This window comes from Lissotriton helveticus, chromosome 9, assembly GCF_964261635.1.
Source record: "Lissotriton helveticus chromosome 9, aLisHel1.1, whole genome shotgun sequence".
Classification (NCBI taxonomy): domain Eukaryota; kingdom Metazoa; phylum Chordata; class Amphibia; order Caudata; family Salamandridae; genus Lissotriton; species Lissotriton helveticus.
Genome location: NC_136070.1, coordinates 377236723 through 377259277, shown reverse-complemented (window position 1 = coordinate 377259277; position 22555 = coordinate 377236723).

The window sequence follows — 22555 nt, the reverse complement described above, 5'->3', positions numbered from 1 at the left end:
TACCGAGGCAGTCACAATTTCTTCAAAAGCCAGAATTCTGTGATTCATGGCATAGGTAGGTGGAAAAAATGTGGACGGTAATCTAAGTCCAGTGGTAGAACTATGTTGTCTGATGGTTTGGTTGCAGAAGAAATATCTTAATCTAATCTTCCTAAAAAAACTATATAGTTCTGTTTTTAGCAAAAATGTGTTCACCGGAGCCGTGGGAACATAAGACAGGCCTCTACTTAGAACCTTAAGTTCTTCATCCTGTAAGTTGTATCTGGAAATATTAATCACAGGATTGTGGGTAGTCTTATTGGCACTCGGTGTGTTAGAACCAGACGAGGGTACAGGGTTTACCACCTGTATGTGTTCCTCCTGGTTGAAATTTCTCCGTGGACTTCGGGACGAAAAGTTACCCGTTTGTCCTGCTTGCCACGGTTGCTGCCCCATCCTTCAGTGTCTTCTGAACTCCTTTGCTGATTTCATGGGTTCATTGGATTTGAATGTACATTTTTCTAAATCCCACATTATGATCATGGGCGCCAAACCAAGAAAACCCAAAACGAATTACTTTGAAGGAAATGAAATAACTTGGGTCACTACATTCCCGTACCTAGGCGTCCTATTTGACGATGGGAGTTCATGGGTTCCGCAAAGGAAAGCTAAGAGAAATACCATGGTAAGATCGACAGTAGCAGTGCTCGATTTTGCTCGCAGGTTGGGAGCAAAGCCTGTGCAAGCGATGTTGAATATATATAGAGCTAAAAGTATCGCTATTTCGAATTATGGCTCAGAAATCTGAGGATACACAGATGCTGAAGAGCTCCAAATAGTTGAAAATAAATTTTTGAGAAGCCTGCTCTCAGTGCCACAATCAATACCTTCATATATTATCCATCATGAAGTGAGTATTGGTTTTATGTCATACTTGATCAGAATGGCCCCTTTACTTAAATGGATTTGATTTGGACCATTTCGGAACTAGAAATGAATCGGGTGATCATTCGAGATTGCATAGCACTAGACAGGGCAAGTAGAATCTCTTGGCTGAGTCATGTGAATACAACAGCAATGTTACTAGGATGCCCGGATATGTTTGATACGCCTGAAAAGTTATTTAAAAAGATCTGGAGTGGGTTAAGATCTCCTTCCTATGCTTGGCATCTGCAGAAAGAGAGGCTAGAGAGTCAATGAATTCGACAGTACGGGCCCACCAAATAGTAAAAACTACCTATTCCATGGAGCCTTACCTAGATATAGTCACCAAGCCCCAACATCGTTTTCATTTAACAAGATCGAGATTCAACTATCTGCATTTTTTACTGGCCGAACCTCAGGGGCGGAGAAAGGTGGAGGACTTGGGGCCCTGCACTTGTGACAATTTCTCCACTCAAATCACTTTGCAATTTGTTTTGTTTTGTGAGCACTATTTGCACATTACAAACATGTTATTCTACCATTTCTAAAGGACAAAGGCTTTCTGCAGGCTAGGCCTGCTCTAATATGTTTGCAGATGTTGAATAACCCATGGGAAATGTTTAATGTTGCTAGCTTCTTGGTGGCGGCAGTCAGAGAAAGGAAAAAAAGAGGGTCCATATGATCTGACATATCAAATGCTTATTCCTTTTAAATGTAAAATGATTTTCTTGTAAACTTGGCTGATGAACATTATGCTCTGTTAATCTAATCTTGTTTTTAAACGTTTTAATCATGTACAGTTTGTAACCTGGGCCATACATTATGTGTGATTGACTTTTGGTCATGATTTTGTATTAATTTGTTTTTTTCAATGGATTCTTTAACATGCTTTTATGGTTTTAATTAACCGAATAAAGTGATTATGACTGACTGAATGAATTAGTGAGTATGCAGCAGCGAGTGGTGAAAGAATGAGAAATGGAGTGAATGCATGAGTGAATGGGCAATTCAATGGATGTGTGGGTTTTTGAATGAGCATATGACTGACTATCAAAGGGAGCAAGGGAACGAACAAGTGAGTACATGTTAGATCTGGGGGTCTCTAGTTGGCAGAGGTAGGTACCAATGTCCAAATAAGGACCCTTGCTTCTAGTCAGGGTAAGGGGGATACACTCTTTAGATAACCCCTGCTTGGTTGCTTGGCACGAGCAGACAGGCTTATCAAAGGCAATGCATAAAGTATTTGTACCAACACTCACAGAAACACAGTGAAAACACCACAAATGGACTCCACACCAGTTTAGAAAAATAAAGTATCTTTATCTAAACTACACAAGACCATAACCACAAAAATCCAACATACACAGTTCAAGAATATGATTTTAAAAGAGTTCAAGGGTTTGCGTCAAAATAAACCACAGTTGCGTCAAACTACCTGTAGATGCGCCAAAAGTTCCAAGCGGCAGCTGCAGCATCAGAAAACAAGCGATGCGTCACTCCTGAGACCCTGGGGAGGCGATGCGACAACCCCGCTGCATGCAGCAGGCGGGTTGCGTCGAACCCGATCTGTATGGGAAACGATGCGATACCTTGTATGGATTTCGGGTTGCAGGTTCTCCGGTAGGAAGCGTCTCGCACAGGCATGATGCGACGATCTTGGGACGGTGACGATCTTCGGTCCGGTGGGGGTGAAGTCCTTTTGTTCCTGGGACTTCTTAACAGGAGGCCAGCTCTCCACAGGTCCTTGGAGATCTCGTCAAGCAGGGGACACGGCAACATCAAAGTCCTTTTCCTCTCCTTGGCAGAATAGCAACTGCAGGTTAGCCTACAAACACACAGCAGAGCAGTCCTTCCTCTTCAGTCTTCCAGCTTTCTCCTTTTCTCCTTGGCAGAGGTTCCTTCTTGATTCCAGGATGATCTAAAGTTCAGGGGTCTGGGTATCCCTTTTTTCTACCAATTCCTTTGTTCTCTGAAGGCAGGGAGACCCTGGCCTCTGTCCAAACCAGTTCTGGTCAGTCCTGGAGCACTTTGTTTACTTGACTCCCTCTTTCCTTTGAGAGAGAGGAGCAGGGTCGTCAGCCGCCCAGCAGGAGGTGAAGCCAGCATTGTGGAAGGCAGGCACAGTCCTACTCAGGCCCCAGGTACAAATTCTCCCTCCCATTTACATGCAGATCTCTCTATTCACCACTGGGCTGACCCATCCAGCCTCCTGGAGCCACCCCAGCCCCTGTCACTCACAAACCAGACAGTCAATTCACAAACAGGCAGAGGCACACAGAAAGGTTAGACAAGAGAACAGCCACTTTCTAAAAGTGCTGTTCTCAAACACAGGATTTAAAAACCATCCCTCCTAAAAGATGGGTTATTAAATTCTGAGTTCAGGGATACCAAACTTCAATTTCCTATCTTGCTCCTATGGGACGATATGCAGGTAAACATTATACACAGCATTCCCCATTATAGCCTATGGGCAAGATAGCCTTTCAATAGTGAAAAACGAAAATGGCTGTAATTCACTACCAGAGCATGTCACCTACACTAGTACATGCTCTACCTTTCACATACATTGCACCCTGCCCAGGGGGGTACCTAGGGCCTTCCATAGGGGTGTCCAATGAGTACAGAAAGGGAAGGGTTAGGCCTAGCCAGTGTGGACACTGGTCAGGTCAGCATGGCAGTTAGAAAGTGCACACAGGCACTGCGGTGGCAGGCCTGAGACACCATTTTAGGGCTACTCCTGTGGGTGGCACAATCAGTGTTGCAGGCCCACTAGTAGCATTTGAGTCCCCAGCCCTGGCACACTCAGTGCACTTTACTAGGGACCTACTGGTAAAACAAATATGCCAATCATGTATAACCAATCACAATAACAATTTATACAGAGCGCATATGCACTTCAGCACTGATCAGCAGTAGTAAAGTGCCCAGAGTCCTATTGCCAACAACCACAGGTCAGGAAAAATAAAGGAGGAAGAAGCAAAAGTTTGGGGATAACCCTGCGAAAAGGGCCATTTCCAACAGTACATAAGTGAAACAGTGCTTGAACAGGTTAATGAATGAGGAGTGAGTGGTCAAGTGATTGATCACGTGAGTTGGTAAGCAGTTGAATGTGGGAATGTGTATGTGAATGAAGCAGTGAGGGACTGGATCACAAGTGTGCAAATTAGGGAGTGAATAAGCAAGCAACAAATTAATTAAGGGGTGAGCAACAAGTAAATGACTGGGAAAGCAAGCAAAAGATAATGGATGTCAGTGAGTGACTGAACGATTATGTAAGCGATTGAGTGAGTGAAGGAGTGAGCAAATGAGTAAGTGACTGAGCCGATGACAGTGAATTGGTGACTGTGAGTTTACAAGTGAATAAGCAAGTGAGTGAGTGAAGCATGAAGTGAGTGAGTGAACAAATGATGACCAAGATTTTGAAGCGGTGACTGAAAAAATGAGCGCGTGAGTGAACAAGTGAGAGAATAAGCAGCTACGTGAATTAGCGCAGAAGTGTTTGATTGCATAATGTAATCAGTGTGTGAAAATAAACATTTCTGCAGTGGGGATCCTAGGCAGTGTAACACAGTGAATCCCTTAGCCAGACTGACTCTACCTCCCCCCACAAACACAGAATGTGACTCAGCATATTCTTCAGGGAAGAATAAATAATAATTTTCTAGAAACACTATCCCTTTATTCATTGTTTGACACAATGTTTTGGATTGGGAATTTTTGCCTAACTAATCTTGCAGCAAACTCCCAAGCCACCCCAAAAACAATATCTTTGGAAGACCTGACAGGTTTAATTGTCTGCTTTTATAAAATATATATATCTAGATATATCGATCTATACATATATAAAATTAGGGGCTTTCGGGCAGCCCTTGTCTGCCGCTGGTCTGTATGGTTGTCATTTGTACTCTCCTTCCGTCCATGACAGCATTGGGTTTGTTGCCCTGTAAGTGATGACAGTTGTCTGATCACAAGTGAACATCTGTCTGAAAATTAGTGTGCTTCAGTGTCAAAACTGGTAGGCATACTTCGATATCTGGTGGAGTGGCTCAGGCCAGAGTCCGAGAAACGCTGGTTGTTTCAGGACAGGGCAATGGCTCGTACGTCTCTCTGGAAAATTCCATTCCTGCCCCGACAGCACAGACCGCGATACCTCCAACGGTCCCCCATCACTCGTACTGTCATGCAGGTCTGGAATGCTGTGGCGGTCAAAAAAGGGCTTACTACCTTCTCCTCTCCACTTACCCCGGTTCTGGACAACCCAGACTTCCTGCCCGGCAACGCTCCTCATGCATTTCCACAATGGCGCGGCGTCAGTTGCCTTTCCGCCGGCCACTTCTTCGACCTGCAGGGTTTTCTTACCTTCCCGGATATATTCCAGGGCTACGACGTTGTCTCCCCCCATTTATTTCAGTACTTCCAGCTTAGGCACTGGCTCACGCATCCAGACATTGCCCCCCTGGTTGGTAGAACCATGACGACCTTTGAGAGGTGGCTGGTGACGAAGGATACGGACAGACATCTTATCACAGAACTTTACAAAATGCTTACACCCCCCGCCCCTTCAGGCAAGACGGCAGGCCAAAAGCGATGGGAAGCAGAACTGGGGAGGGCCTCTCACACCACTCGCAATACCGCAGGAAGGAAAGCGGCGGCGAAGTTGGTTGTGTATTGGCACCTCACCCCAGTCCGGCTCAACAAAAGTAACCCCACACGTAGCGCGTTATGCTGGAGGGGCTGCGGAGAAAGAGGCACCTTGACTCACCTCCTCTGGGAATGCCGGGAAATCCAGGAATACTGGAAGGCAGTCCTAGATGATATTGATTCTACATTTGGTATTGAAATCCCTAGATTCCCAGCTTATACCATTCTAGGCTTACCTAATGCACTCACCTTCCCCCTAAAATCTCCCCGAGTTCGACAGATGGGGATCGCCATGCAAGCCGCGACACAACACGTTCTGTCCCTCTGGGGCTCCAACACCAGGCTGACTCACACAGGTTGGTTACATAAAATATGGTTCACTTTGGGAATGGAACGCATCCACGCCACGCTCACACACTCCACAGCTGCTTACCAGAAGGTATGGCTCCCACTGCTTTCCCTGCTATCCAAAGAATTCAACGAGGTTACGTGCCCTAAATATCTCCGCATACTACGACTCACAGCGACCACACATGACTCCCCGAGCCCATCTGGGTGATCGCATCATCTACTACATGAATGCAGCTATGTTTGTTTCACAGGTTTGGCACACTGGGTGGGGTGGGAGTGGGGAAGGGGGAGGGGGGTTTGGGCTGGAATTTCAGTTATGGTTATTACTCCTACGATTTCATCACCTCACTATAAGAGACATTTGCAGTCTAGGCATTGAACCTATGTTATGTCAAATACAATTGGCCGTTTGTCTGCTTCACAGACTGTATGTACCTATCTGTATTGGCGGCCTCACCTGCCTGGTATGCCTCTTTCGCACTGTAATGTTTACTGCTACTTTTGAAATCAATAAAACAAATTTGAAATTAAAACTGGTAGGCATGTCTTTTAGTCTTCCATTTGCTACCTATTGGTGCCTTTTTATTTATTTGCTTCTCTTTAAAGAAACAGCTCCAAAGACAGTGGTAACTGTCTACTTGCTCGACACTCACTTCATAACCATTGTACTGCAACCTGGGCAGCCGCTGCATCTAAATAGCTGACCGTCATGGAATGATACTATCCACACTGTATCATTGTAATTACCATTGCTAGATAGCCAAACAGTTTGAACGGGCGGTAAGCTGCAACTATACACAATGGCCCAGATTTATCAGACTTTCACACAGCACAACTCAGCAAACCATGTTGCTGCACTGCACTGCGCGAAAGGGAAAGAGCAGGAATACGCCAAATGTAACATTATATGACGCATTCCTCTCCTTTCCTTGCGCGGGCACACTTTTGGCTGCCTAATGCCAATGCAGGGATCCTTACATCATGATGCAAGGGTGCCTGTGTTACAGGAAGAATTGCTTTTCTGCAGGAAGAGACACTTTCCTGCACAAAATAAATCCTCAGAGGCATTTTCTTCTTGCTATGTGTGCTTCTGAACACGTAGAAAGAGGAAGAAACGAGGAGAAATAAAGATATTTCCCCTCATTACTCTTCCGGGAAGGCGTAGCATTTTGACACATCCCCAGGTCTACTGCTAATGGTAAATCCACCCATGGAACGCCTACTATGGCAGATTAAAGCAAGGCATCAATTTCTGCTGTCTTGCGTTACTCCAGATTTATAAAGCCGTGCAGGGCCACACAAGGTGGCCTTGCATGGTGTGATAAATCTGACATTAGTGCTGCTTTGTCCTTGCCTCCCCTTGGGTGGTGCAAGGGCAATACTATGCCATTGCAGGACATCCACAACTATGTACAATACCATTGCAAGATGACCACCTTCTGTTTGTTTAATTTTGTTATTGCAAGCTTGCATCTGCCATTTCCAGGCAATAGCATGTTTTATTTTTTCTACTTTTATTATTTTAATTTATCTTGCATATGTGGCTCACTTGTGTATGTGTTGTCTTGTGGTTGTGTAAGTTAGTGAATGCAAGAATGAATAAGTAATTTATGGATGCACAAGTGCATGGATGAGTGAAAAGGTGCATGTGTGCTTAAACTAATCAGTGACTAAGAATTAACTATAAATTAAAAGCAAGACCTATTGGCAGTGCCAATGCTTGTTATTTACTTTTGCTTTGTAGCTGGTCGACTTGTCTTGTTGGACATCTTATCACTCAATTGTGCACACAAGCAAGAAAAGTGCGCACACCAACGTGCCCTGGGAGGTAGAAGTCTGCACCAGCAAGCTTTTGGGAGTGGGGTATTGCCTGAGGAACTTTGGGTCGCCCGGAACCAGGCGATGGTGGCTTGCAAATGTCCTATTCACAGGAGCCCTGTGATAGGCTTGGACCATGTGCCTAGAAGGACAGCAGTGAGTGCCTCATTGAAGGGCAAAAGGGGTTCAGCGGTGGAAGCCCCAGGATGAAGCACTTCGGTCAGGAGATTAGTCCTGACCTGATCAGAGGGCAACTTCCGTCCGAGTACCTTGGCTGCTCTCTTGACCACCATGTAAGATGCCCTCTCCTCCGTAGCCACAGTTGGCGGAGAGAGCATGCCAGTATGTGGGGAAGTGTCCAGTCCACTGGCCTCTCAAAGTTCCCCATACCAGTCCATCTGCTCTGCAGAAACGTCCTGATATTCTAAAGGGTCCATAGACCCCTCCCAATTGTCTCCCAGGCCCTAAAACATCATCAAAATGTTCAGGCGATAACATAGAGCCCGAGGGTTCAATGGACACCAGAATCGCACCGAGCGATGCCGTTCAGACTCCGTGTTGTCAGGGATAAAGAGGGGCAGGCACCGTTGGTGGGTTCCAATGGCACCAAAGGCACCGACTTTGGGTCCAACGATGGGGGGAGGTCACAATGGAACAACCGGCGGCATCCCGGATCTGGGATCAGATCCCTGAGGCCTCACCAGCGCCGTGGCTGAAACCAACAATGTCAAATCAAATTGGGCCCCTTCTGACCCCACAGGGCCCAGGGGTTCACCAGAGGAGTCAGCCGCTCAAATATGCGGCGAATGGCCTTGTAAAAATCTTTAATTTCAGCGGGGGTCTCTATGGCTCCCGCAAAGGGAGGAAGCTGCAAAGTCGGCCCTGGCTCCAGCTCCACAGAGCCATGCCTAGAGCGTTGGTGCTCCTTACCTGGTTCGTCAACAGATGGCAGTTGAGGCAAAGATGAAGTCTGCTTGGACTTTTTCTTCTTCTCGTGCCTCTTCCCCGAGTGTCCCGATGACCTCAAGTGGTACGAAGAGGACTTGTGGCGCCGGGAGTGGTCCCGTGACCACCTCTTCTTTGATCTGGACCGGAACCTCTATGGAGCCTCACTGGATAGGGTTAACTGCCGGGCCACAAGGAGCTTCATAGCCCTCTCCTGCAAGGCCTTCAGACCCATAGCCTGACAGTTAGGGCACAACTTTGAGTCGTGGTAGCGCTCGAGACACCAGAGACAGACGAGGTGAGGGTCAGTTACCAACATCATGCGGTGACAGGCACAACATGGTTTAAACGCTGTCTTCCTCGAAGACATCCTTGGGAAAAAAAATCAAAAGCCGACAGAAAGATGAAAAAGGCCTGTCAAAAAGCGACAGAGGGGTAGCTCTTACCGGATCAGCACTTAACTGGTGCTGAACAAAAATAACCTACACTAACAATGCCGACGACATCACGCAGAACCAAATGGAGCCCCCTGATGGCGCGCACAAGGGTTATTGCTCGAGCAAAAGTTTCCGGATCAAGCCTGACTGCTGGGAGATTCAAAGGAGAGGAATCTGCAGCTCCAAGCCTCTACCAGAGTGCACTGTGTGAGTCCACAGCTGCCCTGGGGGTAGCACATTCATTGTAATAGGGCAAACTTTCCCTATTTGCGTCCCAGTGCACATGTTTAAAGGTGTGCTGTGGGGCACCCTTTCCATAATACGGCCCCTAGAGTGTCACAGTGGAGATCAAGCCCTCAGTTTTCTTTTACTCAGCGGCGGCTCCTCCGCTTAGTTATTTTCATTTTATTTTTCACAAATTCTGGGCTAGGTTAGGGTGGGGCTGGAGGCACAAGGGGAAGAGAGGTTTGCGCACTCCAAGTGCCCATGACTGCTTGGCCGGCCGTCTTGGCCTGGTTAAACAGTCATGCGCACTTTGCATGTTCCCCACCAGTCTGCATTACACAGCCTGGTGGGGAACATGCCCAAGCCCCCAGACCTCATCTGAGTGCAGATCCACAATGCTCAGACTAATCACAACGCTGCATTGCAACGTTGTGATTTGCTACGGGGAGCCTGGGTGCTTCCTTGTTCCAGGACTCAAGATGCAGAGGACAGCCGCAGACGGTGTAACAAGTAAGTGTTATTTCATTCTTTTTTGTACCCCGCCACCCTTTTCCCCCCGCCCCTCCACCCTCATTCCCTGCCAGCCGCTGCTACCCCACATGAAAAATAAAATGAAAATAACACAGCATTATTATCATTTGATTTTTCCTGTACTGGCCCAGTTTTGTTTAAGGAGCGGGGCGGGTGGTGTAGGGTGGGGCTGGGCTGGGATGGATTGGTCTGTCAGCCAGCAAGGGAAGGAGTGGTATGTGCTGAAAGGGCCTATGACGGTTTGGCCCACCGTCTTGGGCTAGCCAAACAGTCATGCACACTTTGTATGTTCTCCACCCTGGCTGTTTCACAGCCTGGGTGGCAAACATGCCCAGGCTCATAGACCCTATCTGAGCACCAAACTCAGACCAATCACGACGCTGCATTTAGCAGCGTCGTGTTGGGCTAAGGGAGTCTGGATGCCTGGGTGCTTCCTTTTCCTGCGTCCTACACGGAAGAAGAACAGAGGAGAGGGGGAAGCAGCCAGGTAAGTGGATTTTTTTTTAAATACCCCTCCACCTGCTCCCCCATGCCCACCCCACCACCCCTGCCCCATAACAGCCACCACCACTGCTTTTACTGAAGTGCAAAACTCTCCTTTCTGATGCATAACACAAGCTGTGCTTGTGCCCTCCCAGAGATGCTGCAGAGTGAGAATTGCAGAGATTCCTCTGCATCTGAAACAGAGTGATCCATACGTAAAGATACCCACCCCTTTCCCAAGCAAACCTGCACCACCATTGTGTAATGTATGTTATTATTGTTAATTGTGTAATTCTTTTGTTATGTCTATGGTATTTGGCAGAAACCATACAGTACCGGTGTTTTATGTACAATTTGATTATAATGTATATTTAAGGTGATTCACTACGTGTTAGAGTCTCTGGATTCAATATGTGCCAAGCACTGTTTAAAGACACTCTTTTTCCTGTGATTAAAAGCTGTCTGAGAACTCAGAGCAGAGCTATCACTGAGCCAGGAGGAGAAAACGCTTCTACCGTCACGTGAACATTGCCAATGCAAGGAAGGCAGTGCCACACCCCATGTCGTATTGGGCGTGCTTCCTGCGTGGTGGCCATTTTGGGTGTGGCACTTCTATATAAGGCCACACCCAAGTTCCAGAATTTGCTTGGCCTTCCTCCCGCTTTCGTGGAAGGTTCTTCCTACGTGATCCTCACCTGAAATCCGGCGCAGTGAGTCTTCTGATGAGGGTCATCTCAGGATACATCTTCACGACTTCGGGGTAGATTTCTTCTTGATCCGCTCAGCTTCACCGCCTGAAAAGACAAAAGAATAAGAAAGCTAAGTCATCTAATTTAATTTAAGGCGCCTATCGCAAGACAGTCAAATGTACTAACGCGAGGGATTTCTTAAGAGACAATTTTTGGACAGTTTTTCTTTATTAAGGAAAAGCCTATTATGCCTATTGACTCCCTGTGATCTACATTTGGGGACAATAACAACACCTTTATGTTTAAATTCTGTAATGAAGAAGAAGCAAAGAGAAATCTGTTATTTGTTGTGTGCGTTGGCATTTTGTTTTCTTTTCTCTTAGTGGTGAAAATGATGGAACATATTTGGGACAATAACAAAATGTAAGTACCGTTAGAAAGGTATCTTCCTAAAAGAAACAAAGTCTGTATTGTGGTATTATAAAAAGATTAGGAGTGCTCAAGAGTAATTTGTAAAATCTTTCCTTTCAAAGATAAGAAGAGGTCATTAAAGACAAGAAGAGGGAAAGGCCTTACCTCAGGGTATTGCCATGTAATCCCCCTCATAAGAACCATCATAGCAGACAGCTCAATCATCACAAGAAGTGCTAGGACGCTCTTCGCGTGTACTTGAGTTTGAAGGTAGGAAATCTCACATAGACTTATTATCAAAAAGCAAGAAGAAATGAGATTATGCTTATTTCAGTATCTGACTTTTGCTATTAAGTTAGTGTCATATTGTTGCCTCGCTTGTCAACAAGAGCCCACCAGCGTCCAGTATCCAGCCCTCCTCCCTAATTCCTATTGTTTAGCTTGCGGTGATTCTATAATCCACTGGTTAATAAGTAGGTTTAAGGGAAGTTAGTCCATAGCGTCTCTGCAAAGTCAACGGTGCACAAAAAGGTAAGAGTGCATTGTTACCTTGACAGAAACAAAGTGGTTGCTCTTTCTTTCGGCTACACAAGTTTTAGATTTCACTTTAAGGGCTTCAGAGATTTAGGTCTCACCTATGTGACAGCTTTTTTGGTGTCTCAAGACAAAAGCCTTTTATGCACCATAGTGCTTTAAGTGGGTTGGAAAAGTTTGTTTTTCATTCTCCTGGAGCATGGCCTCTTTACTTTGATTGGCTGGCTTCTATCCTTCCCCAGCTCACTTTGAGGGAACTATTTGTTTCTTTTTGTCTAAGCACTCTATGAGAGTGCATGTGTTTTCCAGCTCTCTCCATCATGTGCTTCTTCTGCTCCTGCATTCTATATTGCAGTGTTCATTGTGTCGCAAGCGCTATCATGTGTGCTTCTTGCCTGTCAAATTCCTGCCTCCCAGTGCTCCATGTTGCTTTGTCACTCATTTATTTTAGTTGAAAGAGAGGTTTATTGAAGTAATATAAAATATTACAATAAATACAGAAACGAGTTTTACAATCTTAACTGTATAATCTGTTAGATAATATGAAAAGGAGAAAAAGAGAAGGAGGGGGAGGAAGGGTAATGGTATTCATAAAATATTACTCCTAGCATAACCACTTATATAAATAGTAATAACTGCTAAAATACATAGTTAACAAAAATGTAAATTGAGCAAGAAAAATAAAAAACAATATAAACAATTTATGGAGATTTAACAACTTCTTCAATGCGGAGGTAATGGGTACGTGTTACATTTGCGGATAGATCTAGAAAATGAGTAATAGTGGCCCATAAGTATTGTTTTGTAGCAAGGGAAATGGGATGGACATACGCTCTATCTAACCTGTGGTGGGCTTGGATAACTTGCTCAAGCTGATAATCACGCTGTGTTTTAATTGCTTTTAATAACATTGTCACTGTGTCCATGTGTTTAGAATACTTTTATTTTACCTTCTGCTGCTGTTTTTGTTTTGCCAGCACCCCGTTCCACCGCAGGATCTCCCATTTGCTGTGGAGGGCGCCGACATACACTTTAGGCTCTTTCCGGTTTTAGTGGGCGGAGCAAGGGGATCGTTTAGTACTCTGGCGCTTCCCTACTTAAAGACCATGGCCGGCTCGTTGCGCAGTGGACGCTTGCAGCCATATGCCAGTCTGCGCCACGACCGTGTCAGGAGCCAGGGATGCTGCCCGTTTCACCTCAGATCATCAGGTCAGGACCTGTCACCCCAGAGAGGGTCTGCTTGATCTTCGACTGGCAGGGCTTCCTTGCCAACACTCATGGGACCCTGAGCTCCTCTCCAGGAAGCTGCACCTAGGCTGTACAGGTTGAAACACTCACTGGAAGCAGGATAGTAAGAGCTGCGCAGATACTAGTGCCAGTAGGCCCCCCTTTAAACAGACGGTCGCACAGGGCTTTCTTATAAATGCTAGATCTATTAATAAAAATAAGATCGCTTTTAGAGATTTTGTCTCCGCTAGAAAGCCAACATGGTTCTTTGTCACAGAAACCTGGGCGACGGACGCTTCAGGCCCAGATCTGGTAGACGCAAACCCTTCTGGGTATACCCTTGCTAGATTGGATACAGTATGACGGCAGGGAGGAGGGCTGGGAATCTTGTATAGAGACACCCTTATTTGCCGCACTCAGGCTTTGACTACTCCCTCTGATCACTACCAGGCCTACTACTTTTCCATTAACCTTCACCCCACGGAAAGCTTCTCTGGCATTTTATGCTATAGGCAACCGGGCCCTAGTGCATCCTTCAGTCAGGATTTTAGCAAACTGATAGAACCATATCTTGAGAGATCTAACATTACTCTCTTGGGGGATTTGAATTTTCATTTAGAGAATACATCCTGTAGGGACACTCAATGCCCCCTGAAAACTCTGAAATGCTGTGAAATCGCCATCATCCACAGGGACACCATCCGCATCACGACCTTCACCGACGACATCCTGACTACCGCCGAACACCTACACTTCCAGATCCACACCGACCCGAAGACCACCCTCAGAGGCACCCTGATCTACCGACCCCCGGGACCACGCATCCAATTCAGCGAGGACATCGCCGACTTCGTCAGCCCGCATGCCCTCCCCTCCGCTGACTACATCCTCCTGGGGGACCTCAACTTCCACCTGGAGAACAACAACGACCGCAACACCACCACCCTGCTCGACAACCTCGCCAACCTCGGACTCAAGCAACTTGTGACCACCCCCACCCACCTCGCCGGACACACAATCGACGCCGTCTTCTCATCCAGCAAAGACATCGCCTTCAGCCACGCCACAGGACTCCACTGGACGGACCACAGCTGCGTCCACTTCACCTTCAGAAGAACAACGACCCACCACCACCAGCAACAGGTCGCCCGCAGAAGCTGGAGCAAGATCACAGCCGACCAGCTCGCCGCTTCCCTGAGCCAGCACCCTCCCGCCAGCTCAGCGAACCCCAGCCAGGCCGCCAACAACCTCACGAAGTGGATCAGCAACTGCGCGGACGAACTCGCCCCACTGAGGACCCCGCCCAGCAGACCCGGCAGCAAGAAGGCCCCGTGGTTCACCGACGAACTCAAGAGCTCCAAGAAGAACTGCCGAGCCCTCGAGAAAGCCTGGAGAAGGGAGCCAACACCGGACAACATGACCACCCTCAAGCTTGCCACCCGGAAGCATCACCAACTGATCCGCGACACCAAGAAAACCGCATTCAAGGACCGGCTGGATAACAACGCACACAACAGCAAGGAACTCTTCAACATCGTGAAAGAGCTCTCCAACCCCAACGCCGGAAACAACAACATCACCCCATCGCAAGAACTCTGCAACTCCCTCGCCTCCTACTTCCACAACAAGATCGCGGACATACACAACAGCTTCAACACCCAACCGACGAACGCCACGTCCAACTCGACCGAACCACCGCCCCCCACCACCACCCTCCGCGCCTGGACTCCGATCTGCACCGAAGAAACCGTCCGCATGATGAACTCCATCCACTCCGGATCTCCGACCGACCCCTGCCCTCACCACGTCTTCAACAAGGCCGACGCCGTCATCGCACCCCACCTGCGTGACATCATCAACACCTCCTTCACCACCGCCACCTTCCCTGAGAGCTGGAAGCATGCCGAACTCAGCGCTCTACTCAAGAAACCAACAGCGGACCCCACCGAGCTCAAGAATTACCGCCCCATCTCGCTGCTCCCGTTCCCAGCCAAAGTCATCGAGAAGACCGTCAACAAGCAGCTGGCCGCCTTCCTCGAGACGAACGGATCCCTCGACCCCTCACAGTCTGGCTTCCGAGCCAACCACAGCACCGAGACCGCCCTCATCGCTGCCACCGATGACATCCGAACCCTGATGGACAACGGAGAAACAGCGGCCCTCATCCTACTAGACCTCTCCGCGGCCTTCGACACCGTCTGCCACCGCACCCTAGTGTATCGCCTCAGCAACGTCGGAATCCAGGAGAAGGCGCTGGAATGGATCATCTCCTTCCTCGACGGAAGAACACAGAGAGTCCGTCTACCACCGTACAAGTCAGAGGCCACCGAAGTCATCTGCGGCGTCCCTCAAGGATCCTTGCTGAGCCCAACCCTCTTCAACGTCTACATGAGCCCCCTCGCAGCCATCGCACGCCAACACAACCTCAACATCATCTCCTACGCCGACGATACCCAGCTGATCCTCTCCCTGACCAACAACCCCGCCGCCGCCAGAGCCAACCTTCACGAAGGAATGAAAGAGGTAGCCGAGTGGATGTCGACCAGCCGCCTGAAGCTGAACTCGGACAAGACGGAAGTCCTCATCCTGGGATCCTCGCCCTCCGCCTGGGACGACTCCTGGTGGCCCCCCGCCCTGGGCACCGCACCCAAACCGACAGACCACGCACGTAACCTGGGCTTCATCCTGGACTCCTCCCTCTCCATGACCAAGCAAGTCAACGCCGTCTCCTCGTCATGCTTCAACACCCTGCGCATGCTACGGAAGATCTTCCGGTGGATCCCCACCGAGACCAGGAAGACTGTCACCCAGGCACTCGTCACCAGCCGACTGGACTACGGCAACGCCCTCTACGCCGGAACCACCGCCAAGCTCCAGAAGAGACTCCAACGGATCCAGAACGCCTCAGCCAGACTCATCCTCGACATCCCACGACACAGCCACATCTCCGGACACCTAAGAGACCTGCACTGGCTCCCGGTCAACAAGAGAATCACCTTCCGTCTCCTTACCCACGCACACAAAGCTATTCACGATCAAGGCCCGAGCTACCTCAACAACCGCATCAACTTCTACGCTCCCAAATGACACCTCCGATCAGCCAGTCACGCCCTCGCCGCCGTCCCCCGCATCCGAAGAACGACAACAGGAGGAAGGTCCTTCTCCTAACTGGCCGCCAAGACCTGGAACTCCCTCCCGACCCACCTGCACCTGACCCAAGACCACCTCGCCTTCAGGAAGAAGCTCAAGACCTGGCTGTTCGGGCAGTAGCAGCACCCCCCCCCCCCCTAGCGCCTTGAGACCCTCCGGGTAAGTAGAGCGCTCTATAAATGCCTATGATTGATTGATTGATGGTTTTGCACAGCTGGTCGGAACCTCCACTCATATTGCGGGGCATACTCTCAACGGGGTTTTTTCTAATGATCTCAGGTTAAAGGTGGGGCAGTCAATCCCCCTAGCCGGGTCTGACCACTTCCAGTGGTCAGTATCGCCTGCTTCTAGCGATAGGAAACTGAAGGAAAGAAGGCACTATAACCTCATAAATAAGGACACACTTTCTCACTTCCTTAATAAGTTGGAGCCCATCAAGCATCTTGATGCCAATTCTCCTGCCGTGGAGCTATCTCAATTATTGGCAGCAGCACTCCCTTGCCCCGGTCAAGAAGCATTATTCAGCAAGAATAAGGCCGTTGGCTCCCTGGTTTACAGTGAGACTTAGAAAACTTAGACAGGGCTGCCGTAAGCAGGAGAGGTTGTGGCTTGCTCACTTAGAACCTCTCTGTAGGGAACGGCATAAGCAGTGTCTGAAAGATTATGAAGTGGCCATTATCGAGGAAAAGAGATTATACTTCTCCAGGGTTACTGCTTCTCTGAAATCTTCAAGGGATCTTTTTAAGATTATTAATTCTCTAATTTCCCTGCATGTTATTGATCCTCAGATGTTTCGCAGGAACTCTGTGATAAAATATCGGATTTCTTCCAAGCAAAAATTTTCGATATTCATGCCCTGTTGGAAACAGCGAACTCTAGTATTAGGTTAGGGCTGCAAATTTCTACCCCCCCCCCCCCCTGTGAGACTCTGCTCTTGGGGGAGACTCCCAGGCCTTACCTTCCCTCCCACGTCATTGGAGATGACGGATAGGCTCCTGGATCGTGTCCATTCGGGCTCCCCTTTAGATCCCTGTCTTCTCAAGGTGTTTTTAATATCTATGTGGCCCCGCAAAAGTGGTGAGATCTTTAGGGCTGGAGGTGTTGTCCTATGCGGATGACACACAAATAATGGTTTCTATATCACATAGTGTAAAATATTCTGTTCTTAATTTTAGGAGCTGTATGGAGGCAGTTTCCCTTTGGATGGTGGATTTTTTTTTAAACTGAATGGAGAGAAGACCAAGGTCCTGATTTTTTGGAGTAATAGGGAAATCTGGTCCAGTGACTGGTAGCCGGCTATGCTTGGTTTCTGTCCCTGTCCAGTATCTCATGAGAAGAATCTTGGGGTGATTGTGGACAATGCCCTTTCTCTTGATCTGCAGGTCAATAGGACTGTCTCCACCTGCTTATGGATCATCAGGATCCTCAAAAAAATCTTTTGCTACCTCTCTTTCGAAGCACGCAAGTAGGCCGTCATTGCTTTAGTAACGTCCAGATTGGACTATTGTAATGCCCTTTATTTGGGCATTAATAAAGGCCTTATTCACCTGCTACAGATGGTGCAGAATGCCACGGACAGGCTGGTATTGAACCTTCTTAGACATCATTCAGTCAAGGCCTCGATCAAACTTTTGCACTGGCTCCCGATGTATCGTAGGTTCATTTTTAAGATCCTGTGACTGACTCATGAAGCCTTTTATCACTCTGGCTCAGAGGGCATTCTGTCGATTGTCCATGATTATGCTCCTATCAGATCGCTCCGGTCCTCAGATAAAAACCTGCTCACTGCTCCCAGGTTTAAGAAGGTTAAATGGGGTGGCAGAGCCTTCTCCATGGCTGCTCCCAAACTGTGGAATTCCCTTCCAGAAGAACATTCTAGTCAGGTCTCCCTTCCGCTTTTTCGTAAAGCCTTAAAGACCTGGCTTTTGCTAGATTCCTCATTCTGAGCATGTTCCCTCTCTCATCGCTTCCTGATGCTTTGCATTCAGCGCCTTGATGCCCTTGGGCTAAGTTCACGCTCTACAAATTCAATATTAATTCATCCATTCATTCATTCATTCATTCATTATAACAAATCCCATACCACCAGGCTTGGTAAGAAATGTTAGTGGTATTCTTCCATACTCTAGTAATTTGTTGAAAAGCAACTGCAAGAAGCAGATCTATAATATGGAAAGTGTGTGGATATGATTCCCACTCCGAAGATACACCCCCCAAAAATATGTTCACAAAAGTGAAAGGTATTTGTGTATGAAAAATATTATTAATTTGATTCCAAACTAGTTCCCAAAAGTTATGAACATGAGGGCAAGTGATTAGCATGTGGTATAAATCGGCAGGGGATGTATTACAGGGCCAACAAGATGGAGAGAGAGTGGGATTTATTTTGTGTAAGGAAACAGGAGTTAGTAATAATCTGTTATAAATATAAAATAAGGTTTGGGTAGTATTAGCAGCTCTAGAAGATTTCCTCATCTTAATCCAGATCTTGTTCCAGGTAGAAATAGATAGGGACAGTTTGAGATCGGTCTCCCATAATAGTTCTACCTCCGTTTTATCTCAAGTAGCAGGAGAGGAGAATAGATGTTTATAGATTTGGGAAGCAGATGGAGAAAGAGACAAGACCGAGAGAATGATGGAAGGTAATATGAGGGAAAAGGATTCGATGATAAATTATTGTACGTTGATTGGAGTAACGTAATCAGGGAAGTATATTTAGACGCACATTAACTAGGCAAAGAAAAACGTTCTTGAGCAACTAAAAATGAAATGCATGTATGATTCCGGAAAAGTTGATGAACCCAGTGAAGTCCTCTAACATGCCAATTTCTCCAACAAATGATTCTATGATTAATTTTAAGAAGCTTATTATACCATAATGAAGATTTCAGAAAACGATCCCTAGGGGAGAGGTGATCAGTAAATAAAGGTTGAAGGATTTTGCAACTATTATTGAAAATGGGAAGAGAAAGAGATAGAGGACGGTGAGTAAAGGATAACAATTCTTGGAAGGAGAAAGGATGAAGACATTGTTTCTCAATAACAGTCCACAATGGTAATGCCGAATCTTCGTTGTCCTCTTGAAGTAGAAGAGCAGTTTGTTTAAAAGAAAATGAAGTATGATAGGCTTGAAAATCTGGAAAATTGACACCTCCTAATTGTTATGATCTGTTAAGTTTGAGTAACTTTATTGATTGTGGTTTAGTACATCGTCTGGGGTTGGTCAGGGTGCCTAGCAACAAGCCTGAAAAAGTGTTGCCAGTAGATGGCACTCCTTTGAAGTCAGGTCCCATCACAGAACACACAGAGGTGGTAGAATTGGTCCTAAAAGGAAACCCTCAGGATCAAGTGGATGGAGCCGTTATTCCTTCATGCAGAGTCTATGTGCTATCTGAGCCCAAAATCAAGCATCTGCGTGAATACCTGGTACAGTTTAGTACCATTGGCTTCATTCGTCCTTCTTGTTCTCCAGCCGCTTCTCCTTTTTTCTTTAAGGTGAAAGCCAATGGCGAGTTGAGGACGTGTATTGATTATCGCTTGTTGAACAAGAATACAGTGAGTAACCGTTACCTGCTTCCGCTCATCCCGGTATTGTTGGAGCAGCTGAGGGAGGCCAACATCTACACCCGGCTTGATCTGAGAGGGGCCTATCACCTGGTGTGGATCTGCGATGGGGATGAGTGGAAGACTGCGGTCAAAACACAGCACGGGTTGTTTGAATACTTGGTTATGCCGTTCGGGTTATGTAATGCCCCAGTGGCATTCCAGTATTTCCTCAACAACGTACTTAAGGACTACATAGATCAATTTGTAATCGTATACATCAATGACATCCTGGTCTATTCAGTCTCTCAGGAACCACATGTTAGCCACGTAATCTTGATCCTCAAAAGACTGCAAGAAAACTGGTTATTTTGCAAGCTAAGCAAATGCGAGTTTAGCGTTACTGAGGTCGAGTTTTTGGGTGTCAGTTTGAGTCCCCAAGGGTTTAGAATGACTGAGAGGAAAGTGGAGGCGGTTCAGGATTGGCCTGTTCCCAAGAGTGTGAGATATGTGCAGTGCTTTTTGGGTTTCTCCAACTATTATCGGAGATTCATCCTACATTTTTCCCAGTTGGCCTCTCCAGTGACTAGGTTGTTGAGGAAAGGAGCACCTTTTCTCTGGACTCCCGAGGCCACGGAGGCTTTTGTACAACTAAAAAAGGCATTCTGTACCGCCCCATCCTATGGCATCTACAAACAGACATACCGTTCGTAGTAGAAGCTAACGCCTCGGATGTGACGATTGGAGCGGTGTTGTCATAGAGAGATAAGCACACAGGACAACTGCATCCGGTGGCTTTTCTGTCAAAGAAACTGAATCCGGCAGAGACCAATTACACAGTGGCCGAAAAATAACTATTGACCATTAAGAAAGCTTTACAAGAGTGGAGACACTATATTTGGGGGGGCCAACATCCCATTACAGTCTACTCAGACCATAGAAATCTACAGTTCATGAAAACAGCTCAGTATCTCTCGCAACAGCAGATGTGGTGGATGCTGTTTTTTGCGGAATATGATTTTTTGATCACCTTTCACCCTGAATCGGACAACAAAAAGGCAGACTCCTTGTACAGACATGGTGAGAACATATCACCTCGACAGGAAGTATCGGAGGCAATTGTAAATCCCAAAAAGGTTTTATGCGTGATTACCGCGGAGCATTTCCTTGACCAAGTCACGACCAATCGGTCTCCAGCCCAGTGGCAGCAATGGGCAGAGCAAAACACTAATCGAACCCTCAAACATGGTGTTCCTATGTACGACAACAAACTGTACTTGCCTACACACGCTCTTCTTTTGATGGCTTTCACCTGGTGTTATGGCGCGGTACTAGCAGGTCATCCTGGAGACAAGAAAACTTTACACCTGATTCAGCATCACTTCTGGTGGGAAGGTATGACCAAAGATGTGGAACAGTGGGTGGTACAATGTGAGACTTGTGTTCGCAAAAAAGGGGAATAAAACAGGAGTAAAGGGAAGCTAATGACACTGCCCACACCATCACAACCTTGGCAAACGATCAGTTTGGATTTTGTACTTAGCTTACCAATGGATCAGGAATACAATGCAATTTTGGTTGTTATAGACAGTCTAACGAGAATGTGTCGCTTTATTTTGTGTAAGAACCTTCCTACTGCGAGTCAGACAGCTCAGTTGTTCCCAGGGTCATAGTTTCGGCTAGAGAGCTCCAGTTCATTGCCAGGTTCTGGCATATGTGGCGTAAGGCTGCGCCGCCTGTGAGGAGGGATGGGCAGGTGGAATAGTGCGATGCATCTTGGATTCCAGATACCGCCAAGGTCGCCTGTGGTACCTAGTCTCTTGGAAGGGGTATTCGTCAGAGGACGATTCCTGGGAGCCGTGCTCTAGTGTCCATGCCCCTCGTGTGGGGAGTCTTTTCCACTCTCGCAATCCTTGTAAACCTGGAACTAGGAGGTGCTTGGGAGGAGGGCGTACAGTCAGGATTTGACTACTGATGCACCTACCCTATTCAGAACGTACTGACAGGAGAACTACATCTCCCAGAAGGCCGTCCTTCTGGGAGGGATTTAACTTATTTAATCACGTGCTACGCATGGAGCGTTGTACGTGACTCTGGATTGTGTTTTGGATTTCCTGAGTGCAGAGCGGCTGCTCTGTGTTCCTCCGTTCGTACCTTCACGCTCGCATTCCCAGTCTGAGGTGCAGAGGGGCTTTCCTTGCTTTTGAATTTTGGGCTCACTCTGAGCCGGAAGGATCGTTCCGCTAGGCCGAGCATGAACGTTGTTTGTCTTAGGATTTTCCTGCTCACAGCTGCGGCGGAAGGTATCCTCTGCGGTGCTTGTTCTCTCGGCCCACTAGTTGTTCCCGTCTGGATCTTTCCCACGGCTGCGGTAGGAATCGGGACCCCCTGCAGGTTGGTGCTTCGGTGGGAGTGATTGTAACCGCTAGGACTTCCTCAGCAGCGGTTGTTATCCCCTTGGTTCTTGTTCTGAGGACCGGTAAAGGAGACATTCTCTAAACTATTGTTTTGATAACCTAACATTGGATTACAAATATTGTTTTGATAACCTAACATTGGATTACAAACTATTGCTTTGATAACCTAACATGAGATTACAATCTATTGCTTTGCTAACCTAACTTTGGAATACATCTATTGCTTGACTTTTTGGTTATCCTTTGGAGT